This window comes from Maniola jurtina, chromosome 10, assembly GCF_905333055.1.
Source record: "Maniola jurtina chromosome 10, ilManJurt1.1, whole genome shotgun sequence".
Taxonomy (NCBI): domain Eukaryota; kingdom Metazoa; phylum Arthropoda; class Insecta; order Lepidoptera; family Nymphalidae; genus Maniola; species Maniola jurtina.
This window is the reverse complement of record NC_060038.1, coordinates 5,261,720-5,273,774: the sequence shown is the minus strand read 5'-3', so window position 1 is coordinate 5,273,774 and position 12,055 is coordinate 5,261,720. Positions and strand designations below refer to the sequence as shown.

Below are 12,055 nucleotides of genomic sequence, written 5' to 3'. Positions count from 1 at the left end.
ATCAGGCTACCGTGATAATAATTGGAACCAACGTGACTTACATTCGTCTTTTATCTCTCAAAATGTGTAAAGCACCTTTGGGATGTGATTTCCTGAAGCGATTGGTGCTAAAATAATAATGTACCTACCTAGATATTTATGTACCATTATGTATAGACTAGGTATGAATGTATCATAATATCGCTGTAGCCGGTAGCGTCAAGTTGAGAGCGAGGCTGAGATGAAAATAGAAAGACAAGGACGCGCGGGGTAAGAAAGAATTATTCTACGAGTGCAATGAGTAGGAATAAGTACTTATTTTGAATGCGTGGGCAAAAAACAAAAGCCTTTCCAATTCTAGAAAATACAAAAAATAAAAAAATCTTTTCAATTGAATGGATTCTATGTTCTATCGGAATTACTCCGACGTTCAAGGAAATTAATATTTCTTGTGAGTCCAATTTAAAAAATAATCTTGCAGTTTTTAATAATACAAGCTGTTTTTAATGTTTCCTTTTCTTCTTGAAATAAGCAATTATGCCTGTACTGGGAGGCATTGAAAAAAAAAATGGCAGACGCCTGGGTATTGTTTAACATTTTGTTCGGATAACAGGCAATATAATTAAGGATATTTAATTACGCTTTTTATGATAATATCGGAGGTTTCAGTAATAATATTAATAGGCTATATTCGCTTCAACCACACGCGATTTTCTCACTAACACAGAAAGGTAAGTTGAAAAATTATCAGGTCTTGTTGTCTATACAATAAAGTCTAGATTAGCATGAAAAGTAATAGTTTGTGGGTCACTATGTAGTGCGTGATTACTGCATAAAGTGGGCGCGGAAAGGTGAATTTTCACGTATCTTGGTATAATGAAAGCTTGCACGCAACTATTCATCGTTATTGGCTGGTGGTAGCCAGCTACGTTACCTACCTACCTACCTACCTACTTCATAAATGTTCCATAGTGATTCATTAATTGGGTATTATTCTTAATTATTATTTAGTTTTTTCCTGAATTTTTTTATTTGTTCTAAGCATAGAAATGTCCTATTTCATTTAAATAGGTAACGTTACGGTTACAAAATTATTCATTCCTACGAAATAACTCCTAAGTAATTAGGTACCTACCTACATGAAATATTATTAAGTAATAAGTGCAAAGGAACAAAATTATATAGGTACTTAATGGAAAGTATGTACCAACTTAGATTTTACATAGAATAGTTATAATCTAAGCTACTAACGTCTCGCTGAAATGCAAGAGGCGCACTATACGGGGCCCATAGGACCTTGTTACCGCAAACTGACGATGAAATCATGATACCTACTACGAGTGAAAAACCTAACTCTAGAAGTTCCAAAGCGCCGGGAAATTACGTCGCTTTTGCTTTTCTTAATCTCATCTTTTAAATCAGCTAAGCAAAACTAAAGTAGATATAATGTTATTGAAACAACTAATATTAGTATATTTAATGTAATAACAGCTGGTTCACATTAGGAAAGTTCTTATCCAGTGATCTAATCCGCTGATACGCTGTGCTATCTACCTATTGCTACTAGGATGATGTAAGCAGCATTATCTTTTTTCACTTTCGAGTAGTATACTGAGTCTAGTCAAGTAATAGTTCATAGTGTTTACAATTTCAATATATTGGTAGGCCCCCATAAATTTAGATGAAGCCATCCACTCTAGAAATCGCTGAAATAAACCTACCGGATCCATCAAATGGGGTAATGTGAAACGGCCTTGAGTGGTAATATCATACAGTGCAATTTTCACCTGTTTTGTGGTTTTTTTCCAGAATGATTACATGTTTCGGGGAGAAGACAGGTGCACGCTTTGTTTCCAAATCGGGGAAAATCACTACCTACTCAATTTCCCAAATATCCCGTACACGTTGTTCTGAATTCAGTGAGAGCGGATGATTATGCAATCAAAAGTGCATCCACGGTTGAATTCGGAGTGGTTTTAGTAACGTAAACTTCTGGGTTACTAGACCAGACATAAAATAAGATCAGAAAACTTTATGATCCTGATTTTTATAATCCTGTAAGTTTTAGTGCATTTTAGTTTAGGTCACCATATAACCGTTTTGATACCTCATAGCTCCCAGACTACTTATTAAATTTTTAAATTATTGTCTATTATAATGCAGTGTCTCGTTTTTGAAGCATAATTATTGGATCTAAAACATTCTTGGCTTTCCTCGTCCACACATTTTGAACATAACATTAATCAAAAGAAAATTAGCACCAAAATCGTAACATACCTACGAAAGTCAGCATTTCAACGATCACAGTAAGTACCTAGTTCAACATTTGCTAGCACTTTGTATTCAGACTTGAGAGTGATAGCGGAAGGATGGAGGGGGGAGGGGGGAGTTATGACAGGTGCGCGATGATGTATGACTATTACACGCTCTTTGTTGAAATTCACTATTCAATTTCCTCCACTGCCAAGGTTCAGTATCCTGCGGCTAGTGTGTACGTATGAATTTACAATTACCATATTATGGATCATACAAAATTTAGGAAAATTTTCAAAATGTACAGATGAAATAGAAATGAAGAGATCCGTAGGAGAACCAGAGTAATTGACATAGCTTAACGGGTTGAGAACACTCCCCACTAGATGAACAGACGACATCTAACGAGTCGCAGGGAGCTACTGGATTCAGGCGGCCCAAGATTTAAGAGACCTATGCCCAGGTGTGGACGTCAATTGGTTGACAATGACGATGATAGTAGATTATTCTGATTAGCTTTAACTATTATATAGCCCATATCTACAGCATTCTTCGGCGATGTAAAAATTCGGCCAAACTGTAGGTAAGTATCTGAGATTTTAATTAAAGTTAGCTGCGGTAATGCTTTGGTAATGCACATTGATTTGCGTGATGAACTTGCAAAGAAATATACAAAGAAACTATTGCAAGCAAAAATGTAGATCCCAAACCTATGGTGAGTTCAGTGAACATTCAGAAGCATTATTACCTATAACATCATTTGAATAAAAAAACTTTCTATTTTTATTTCTACTTCTATTACAGATCCAATAGAAAATTGAACCCAGAGCCCTCCTTGCATTACGCAAGCCAAAATGTCTTACGTTTTCATATTCGCAGCCCCCAAACTTCCAAAACGCACATACAGGATTATGGAGTACAAATGGATTTCCTGTCGTAAATCTGCGGCGCTTTTCATAGAGTATAAATCAAGTCACCAACGAGAGTATTAATAACCGTGGCCCGTGGGTGCTCTCGTCGTGTTGACTTGCCTCCTACCACGCAACAACAAACTTAGACACCTAGTACAAATTTAGACTTTATTTTACGTGCACAGGGTTCTAATTCAGTTAGAAGCAAGCTGATTTATCTAAAAGGTGCCTTAAAGGATTTTAGACCCTATCGTTAAAGGGATATGAGTCAATGTGTATGTGTTACAAATGTATCTAGATTTAAGTTCTCATGCAATTTTAAAGTGGGATAGGACTTTTTACAGCAAATATTATCCGATAAACAAGTAGAATGAAAGGTGAATTCACATGTGCGATAGGTAATAAAATATCCACGGTATACAATCCTCTATTACATTATTAGGACAAGTATTATGGTAGGTACACATTACGGTACACCTCTGTGGGTCACCCATTTATCATTTAGGTATGTAAACGTAAAATGTTAGCTGCTAAAATCTTAAACTTCAACTAGGTACCTACTACCTACCTACTTATTATGGAAAGTCTCTTCTTTACATTGTAGAACGCCGATCATCCGAATTAATTGGGACCGGGGTCGATTCGGATAATCGAAAATTCGGATAATCGGACATAGACTGGTAATAAAGAAAAACGAACCGTCACACATAGAATAAACTTTATTAAATTTAACAAACTCAATTCTACAATATGTAAGTAGTGCACTAGAGTTTCAACTTGTGACAACAAAACAAAACAAAACAAAAATTACATTACTTACTTACAGTGCTTGGTTTTAATTTTTTATATTACGCTTAGGACCGATTCGGATAATTGGCGATTCGGTTAATCGGCGTTCGGATAATCGGCGTTCTACTGTATAATAAAAGTCGGGATTGATTGTGATAAGATATGATCGCATGATTTGGATTTTAATGTGGTTTTCACTATTATTTAGATTCTAAATGATGATGAAAACGCCTTGCTTGTTAAATGTTTTAAATTGTAGAACATACGAGTAAGGCGCACTTTCACACGTGTTCTAAAGAATAAATCGAGCGAAGCTAGGTAATTCAGCTTGTGTTGGTGTTGATAAAGACTAATTGGATGTCAGACTTGTTTGTTGTCTACTAATAGATAATTATTGCCAAAATGCCGAAAATAAAATAAGTAGGTAAATAGATCATTAAGAGGGCTCTCTCCGTCACTCGTTTCATACAATCGTAGTTCCAATTTCATTTGAATATTAAGCAACCAAAGTTCTTGAAATTTTGCAGACATATTCTAGAAACTAATATCTAAGTCTGTGGTTTTCCAGATTTCTGTTAAAATATTCAATTTCAAAGTTACGCGGTCTTAAAAAATATGCATATCTTTGAGCCCCTGTAATTTTAAAACTACATATTTTTAGAAAAATCTAAAACACCACAGACACAGACATTAGTTTCTAGAATATGTCTGCAAAATTTCATGGACTTCGGTTGCTTAATATTCAAATGAAATTGGAACTACGATTGTATGAAGCGAGTGACGGAGAGAGCCCTGTTAAGAAGGTATGTTTTGCTCAAGGATCGTTCCTTCCGTCGATTAAGTACAGGAATAAATTCTACCTCAAGTTCACTTTGATCTCTCGCAAATTCGGATCGCTTTATAAGACGAAGTGCTCCTAGGAATGGAGAGCATCTATTAGGTACAGGCTGCCAGTATTTATTTGTAGGAAGAAAACTTTAAAAGTGCACTTCAAGAATTTAATTATTGCTTTTCGAAATTCGTGGTAGGTACCTACTTCTTACCAAGCAAATGAAGGTAGGTATTTTTAAGGATTAAGATTTCATTTTTTAATTTCGGGCCCCCTAAACTAATAAAATTTTAATTATATTTAACTTAGGTAGACTTAGCAATATAAAATAAAGTAAAATAAATAAATAGCCTATTGGCAAGGCGAGAACGGACCTATCTACGTAGGTTTTTTGGAGACTTTTTTTGGAGACCCCCACTCTTTTGGATGTAACATATGTCAGGTCGAATTTTTTTACGTAAAATGTAGCCTATGTCACCCGGACCATAATAACGAATCGATTAACACCTTATTCATCAAAATCGGCTAAATGCAAACCTACATACATAGACTGCTATAATCATAACCTTACTTTTGGCTTTGCCGTAGTCGGGTAAAAAAAAAAAGAACCGCACTAATCTACGATAGAGAAAAGTTCGTCGGAAAGGCCAATATTATAATAACTTTTATAAAATCCACCGCATGATTATGGCTCACATTTTTAATTAGTAAATGCGGCCGTCATCAGGGTATATTTTAATTAAGTAAAAACATGGTTTGTTTTAATTGTTGTCTGAATGAGGTCGAAAAGTTGGTAAAAAGGGACCCTTAGTCTCAAGTGAGGCCTGGCTGAGGGGCATCATTCGCAAATTACTTTTTAGGGTTCCGTACACGAAGGGTGCCAATGCGAACCTATCACTGAGCCTTCGCTGTCCGTTGTCTGTCCGTGTATCAGCGGACTTGTATCTTGTCAATCGTAATAGGTAGAGAGTTGAAATTTCCACAGAATGTGTATTTCCACAAATATTAAATATTTAAGAATGGCCGCCATAATATGAAAAAAAAAGTGTACGAAAAGTTATTTCTTGTATGATGGCACGGAACCCATCGTGTGCGAGTCTACTTGACCCGGGTTTATGCTAATAGAATTATTTTGAAGAAAGTGGATTTATATTTTGTGAACAACAATTATATGAGAAGTAATTTTTTTTTACTTTCGACGAAAATTTTAATAAAGCCTCAAAAGTAAATTCTAAATACGAGATAAACATCAAAATGAAATGTTTGGAATTTATTAATAGTATATACGGATCACACTACAGATTGTACACGGATGGGTCTAAGGATAAAACATGTCTAGGAGCTGCTTTTTATGATCCACAAATGATTGTTGCTACTAAATTTAAAATTAATGTTAACGTTTCCATCATGAATTGTGAACTTATAGCTATTGCAAAAGCACTTTCACACATAATGAAAATAGACAGAGAGAATTTCGTTATATTTACAGATTCGAAAAGCAGTATCCAACATTTGGCTCAGATACCCTCGAGTTGTCGAGGCATTCCGATAGCCATGATTATCATAGATGCTATTTGTAAATTACGTGAATCAAAGAAAAGTGTTATTCTACAATGGATTCCTTCACATATAGGCATAGCGGGAAACGAAGAGGCTGACGCTGCTGCCCGACAAGCGACGCGTGACGGTACACCGTACTCTTGTTTACCTTTGCCTTCTGACCTCCTTGGAAGCGTGAAGATGATGTGTACGCAAGCATGGCGTGAATATTTTGATGAACGTTCACTAACAAAAGGTATTTGGTATAAGACTCTGCAGAGTGAGCCTCTTCGGTACCCATGGTTTGACAAAGTTAAGAGGAAATATGTAGTTGCATTACTCAGACTGCGCTCTGGTCACATTCCGTCGAGCAAGTTCACATATTTAATGGGTAAAACTGACTCCCCAAACTGCACAGTTTGTGGAGTCATAGACGATGCTCAACACGTGCTGATGGAGTGTGAGCGGAACGCGGCTCTGCGTCGACGAGTGCTTCCTCGACACATGGATGTGGGGGTGTGCAACAGCTTCTTAGCTTGCCCCTTATCGGAGCAGGCTAAGAAGCTGTGTGCATTATTATTTGCAGCCCAGTAACTTTAGTACGTATAATACTTTCAAATATTGTTTTTTTTTAGTGATTAAGGTTTTATATAAAGGTTGATTTGCTCATGGGGGCGACATAATCACAAAGTGATTAAGCCCCATCACAAAATAAAGAATAAAAAAAAAAAAAAAAAAATCGTATTTAGAGTTTACTTTTTTATTTAATTTGATAAAAAATCAGCCCTTGACTTATACCTCCAATTTCCATTATCCCTCAGCGTTGTTCTTCTTAAAATAATAATATGATGTTAGGTAGATGATGTCCACGATTTTTTTTGAAAATCCTTTAGAAACTTTTCATTTTCAGGGGTAAAAGTATAACAAATACGGACACTTCAGGATGCAAGCCTCGGCTGTACAAAATAGACGATGCCCACGACTTTACTATTGGATTGAGATTTTTCAAAGTATCCAGTGGGAACTCTTTGCTTTTCCAAGATGAATAGCATTTGTTTCGACTCGAGATGCAGGCTGTCTCTGTACTAAATTTCATCAAAATCGATTAAACGGATGGGCCGTGAAAAGCTAGCAGATCAGACTGACACACTTTCGCATTTATAATATTAGTACGGTTTTATAATATTACAAGACTTAGCTACACTAAGTACTGAAGTAATAATAGACGGTAAAGTACGTAGGTAGGTACGTCAATTCCGCACGGAGAAATACAGAAGCTCCACAAGAGCATAATACCGGATTAAAGCTCAATAACAAGACCGGATATCCCCAGTATAAGCAAATATCAGGATTTGTTTAAATACCTACTCTCTGTTCTGTTTCAACAAATTGGTAGTGTGCTGGAAAAATGTCGGCCATTTGTTGTGTTAAACTAACCGAGAAGCCTCGTTCTCTGCTAGGAACAGAAGTGTCTGTATAATTTCTGTGCTACGTACTCTTAGATGCGATTACTTGTGATTTAGGTTTAAAGCCGCTTTTCCACCAGGGATGTGTGAATATGCGATGCTAGGCATGTGTTTCATAATACCCGTCGCCAATTAAACCGCCATTAGGTGGGTATATTGTTAATTGTCCAAAATTTTACACTTCTGGTGGTTTATCTTCACTTTAATTATTGTGTTAACTGTTAACACTGAACTCAATTAACTTTGCCAATTTATCAAAACAAATGACGAAATCGGTAAGTACAAGCTTCAAATAATAATTCGATTATGGTATCATAAAATGAAAATTAAAACACAAGGGATTATGTCACCACTCAAGAAATAGTGACATCAGTAGTTCCAGTCAAGCTGAAGTCACAAGTTGGACACTTCATTCATTCTGCATATACCTAGGTACTATTTAAAATGTAGTGACTATTTAAACTAATGACATTAATTTTATAATTTTAGTGGTTTCAGGCGATTACCCACGACTGCGTAGAATGTACAAGCTTTCCTTTCTACCTAAGTATCCTGGGGTAAAAAGTATGAATATTATAGTTTTTAATGTAACGTATTAAAAATGCAAACAATCACGAATGAACCAGTAAACCAATAAAGAACCAGTTCAGCGGTTAAGTCTTGTAAATGTAATATACAAACATATACATAGAAAAATATAAAATATATTCATTTAGACAGACAATCACAGTTACAATAAGAAATAAAATCATCTACACACTGCAAGGTCTAAGTCCTCTAATAGCGTCAGTGTTTTTAATGGTCGCAAATGATTTTACGACTAAAATATAGCGAAAGAGCCGTTGTTTCTTTGATAAGAACTATTATGCTCTCGCCAGTGTGGGCAGGGCTTTTAAAATAATGGAGGCAGTATTGTACTAACTAGGTTAGCAGCTTTTACTCGCTCTTTGTCGAGTGTTTATGACGTGACGTCATAACCCTGATGTCGAATAAATTAATGCTTAGTATACATATAATCGATACTAGAACCGCTGGGTTCAGTTTTTAACGAAATACAAAGATGTCTTGCATCCCAGGAAAGGACGTAGGGTACGTTTTGTCCCGGAAAAATCAAAGATTCCAACGCGATACATGCGCGATACTTTTTTTTTTTTTTCACTTTTTTTTAAACCAAATAATAGGTGTAATGTGATGTTGCACATTCTTGTTAAATAAAAACCTTAAATCTACGTGGATGAAGTGATAAGCATATTTGGCGCAGAGAAGCTGTATCCGGGAAACGGGCATAGGCTACTTTTCATCCCGGAAAATCTAAGAGTTCGCACAGGATTTTTGTATAACTAAATGCACCCAGACGATGTTACGGGCATTATCTTGAATCTAGTATTATGAATAAATATATTATTAATAAATAATAGAATTATTTCATAGTTATAACGCCATCCTCGGAAATGTACCTACTATATCTTTTAGTAGAATAGGTAGATTCTTTTACTTTAATTAGGTCAAACAGAATTTTGCCACGTCTAATGCATTATCTCTAGTGGCGCGGCTTAGCCCTGCAAAAAGCCTACTGCTGCCCCAGATTATTAAAATTCTCTTTTCCTATATATTCACATATATTATTTGGTTCATCTATCAATATTATCATTTCTACCCTATCGGAATATGAAGCGATGCTCTCGCTCGTCACGTCACTGAGCGGAGGTTATATTCAGATGTATTCGGCCGAGTGCCAAGTCCCCTTCGCTTACAAAGTTTGCCAGCGTCTGAAATGATCCGTGCTGTTATCTAGGTTGTAGTCAAAGTCTCAAGCTCTGTTACTCTAAGGTTTGCCTAGCCAACATGAAGGCAAAAGAAACTAGACTTGAACGTTTACAACATGACACAAAATGAACATGCCTTGGTCATACCTTAATATAAACTTAAAAGAATAATAATAAAAGATTGAAGATTTAAATTTTAGTTTAAAAAAAATCCATTTGAATCCAAAGTCTAATATTATAGACTAGCAGTGTCGAAAAAATTCAAGTGGTCAAAAAACATTTTACTTTGGACTGTGTTTGAGGCCTTTTAAGACTTTAAGATCAACTAGGCAAACCAAGAAGCGTCGGAGTAATGGTTTGTGACTATAACATCAGATATTCCATACAATTTAAATTCACAGTTGTCGTCGGGATTCCTCAGTAGAACAACTTTCAAGACAAACACTCGTAGATATATTTTGTAGAATAACGGCAAATTGAATTTATTTTGGAAAATGGGAAGGACATAAGGAAAGGATTTGTCGTATTCGATGACAAATGGTTATAGCTAATAGGGATTTCAATAAGGTCTAATAAATTCGACACGTTTACATTTTTTAACCCCCGACCCAAAAAGAGGGGTGTTATAAGTTTGACGTTTGTATCTGTGTATCTGTGTATCTGTCTGTGGCATCATAGCACCTAAACGAATGAACCGATTTTAATTTAGTTTTTTTTTGTTTGAAGGGTGGCTTGATCGAGAGTGTTCTTAGCTATCATCCAAGAAAATCGGTTCAGCTGTTTAAAAGTTATCAGCTTTTTTCTAGTTACTGTAACCTTCATTTGTCGGGGGTGTTATAAATTTTTAATTTACACTTGTTATCTGTTAGTATTAGGTATTCTTGTTATCTGGTAGTATATTTACTCTTAGTAGGTGTATTTTTACTCTTAAAAATAATATTTAAAAAACCAGTTTTTTAAAGGCAAGTTATGGGACCAACGAATTCTTTATTTCAAAAGTCCAAAGTTGGCGTGACGTAAACTTGAGGAAAACTTGGAGAAAACCAGCACAGTTTCGAGGTGTAGTACTTTTCGAGCGCTCATTATAAAACTTAGCATTTTTAACGAAACAAGCGTTGTTAAGAAAATTATTCCCAGTTTCCAACGAGGATTGTTCTGAAGAAAAATTTTAAATGTGCGAAAGAAATGCATTTTCTCAGTTCCCTGTGTGTTTGACAAAGTGCAAAACTTTGTGCGAACAGTTTTCACTGTATCGTATCGGTGGAATAAAATGTATAGTTATCTACTTATCTGCAATGTGATTTATTTATTGGTCTTGTTTTGTAGTTTCAAATCCGGTTTCGAAAAATTCTGTTAGGTATTCAGAGGGATTTTCTCTTTATGACTGATGTATACAGAATTATAAGCTTACACCTAGCCTAATGCAATCAGGAATGATGACTTGTGGGAAAACTATCGGTATGTACAAAATTAGCTCTGAGGCGATGGCTGTGGGTTTGGAAAGTTTTGCAAAGAGAGGAGGGAAATTTCGATCTTTGAAGGAGACCTGCTTGACCAAAAACACCTGAAGGAGGTAAACCATTGTGGGACCTATGGAACCATGTCAACATAGTAGTTAAAGGCAGGAGGAAATGGAAATTGCTGCTGCAGCCTTAATTTCCCGGAGAAACAACAGGCCGGAATCATCATCATCATCATCATTAAATGACTGAGAGATATAGAGAAAAAAATATACGCACTGAATTGAAAACCTCTTCTTATTTGGAAGTTGGTTAGCAAAATAGGTATACTATGTGGTTATACTGCTTGAGTTAAATACTGAGATCCTATTCATAGTCAACACAATAGGTATCTGTAGAGAACCCAAAAGAAGAAAGAAAAGTATCCAACTAGTGAGGTAAATATTCTGGTTCTCTTCGCCTTCTACTATCGGAAAGGCATCGTCAAGGTCTGGACCCGTGCGTAGGTATCTTCTAGGCATGCGTGGTCCAACTTAGACTGCATCATCGGTTGCCAGCAGGTCTGATTGGAGCCAAGCGCTAGTCTAGGTATATTCCGATTTGAGTCCGATTTTGGTGGCCCCTTATACAGTTAATGTAGAGTTACTATTTTCAACAGAAGCATCGATAAGTCTTGTCATGTTCCTAGAAAGATCATCCCTTGCTTATTTTTTTTTACCAAGAGGCCCTGTCACGTAGGCGCTGGCGTGCAGCCGCTCTAATTCGATAACTTATGTTCGTGAAATATAAAAGTGGCCACGCTATTTTTGTTTTCATTACACGGGTGAGCCACAGAAAGACGGGAGCGGAGGAAATTGAGATATATGAACTGACTTTATTCGGCCGTTTCGACGGCTGTCTTTGCGCTGCGGAAGCAAGCGAGTTGATTCAGATTCAATGCCTAATTGGTCTATTTTAGCCAATAACCTTAAGATTTTCTTGTGAAATGCCACACTTCACTTTTAAAAAATACTTACAGGAATTTAATTTTTTTTTCGTAGTTTTTTATGGTATCTTGCCAGTA

At 36.1% G+C, this 12,055-nt stretch overlaps 1 long non-coding RNA gene across 1 annotated transcript; it reads left to right on the top strand.

Annotated features, from left to right (window-relative positions):
- The first annotated feature begins 3,763 nt into the window (after positions 1 to 3,763).
- On the top strand, positions 3,764 to 10,784 carry LOC123868683. The gene is made up of 3 exons (XR_006796706.1): positions 3,764 to 4,071; positions 8,346 to 8,353; positions 10,774 to 10,784. It is a non-coding gene; the product is annotated as an uncharacterized LOC123868683 (long non-coding RNA).
- Positions 10,785 to 12,055: the final 1,271 nt, after the last annotated feature.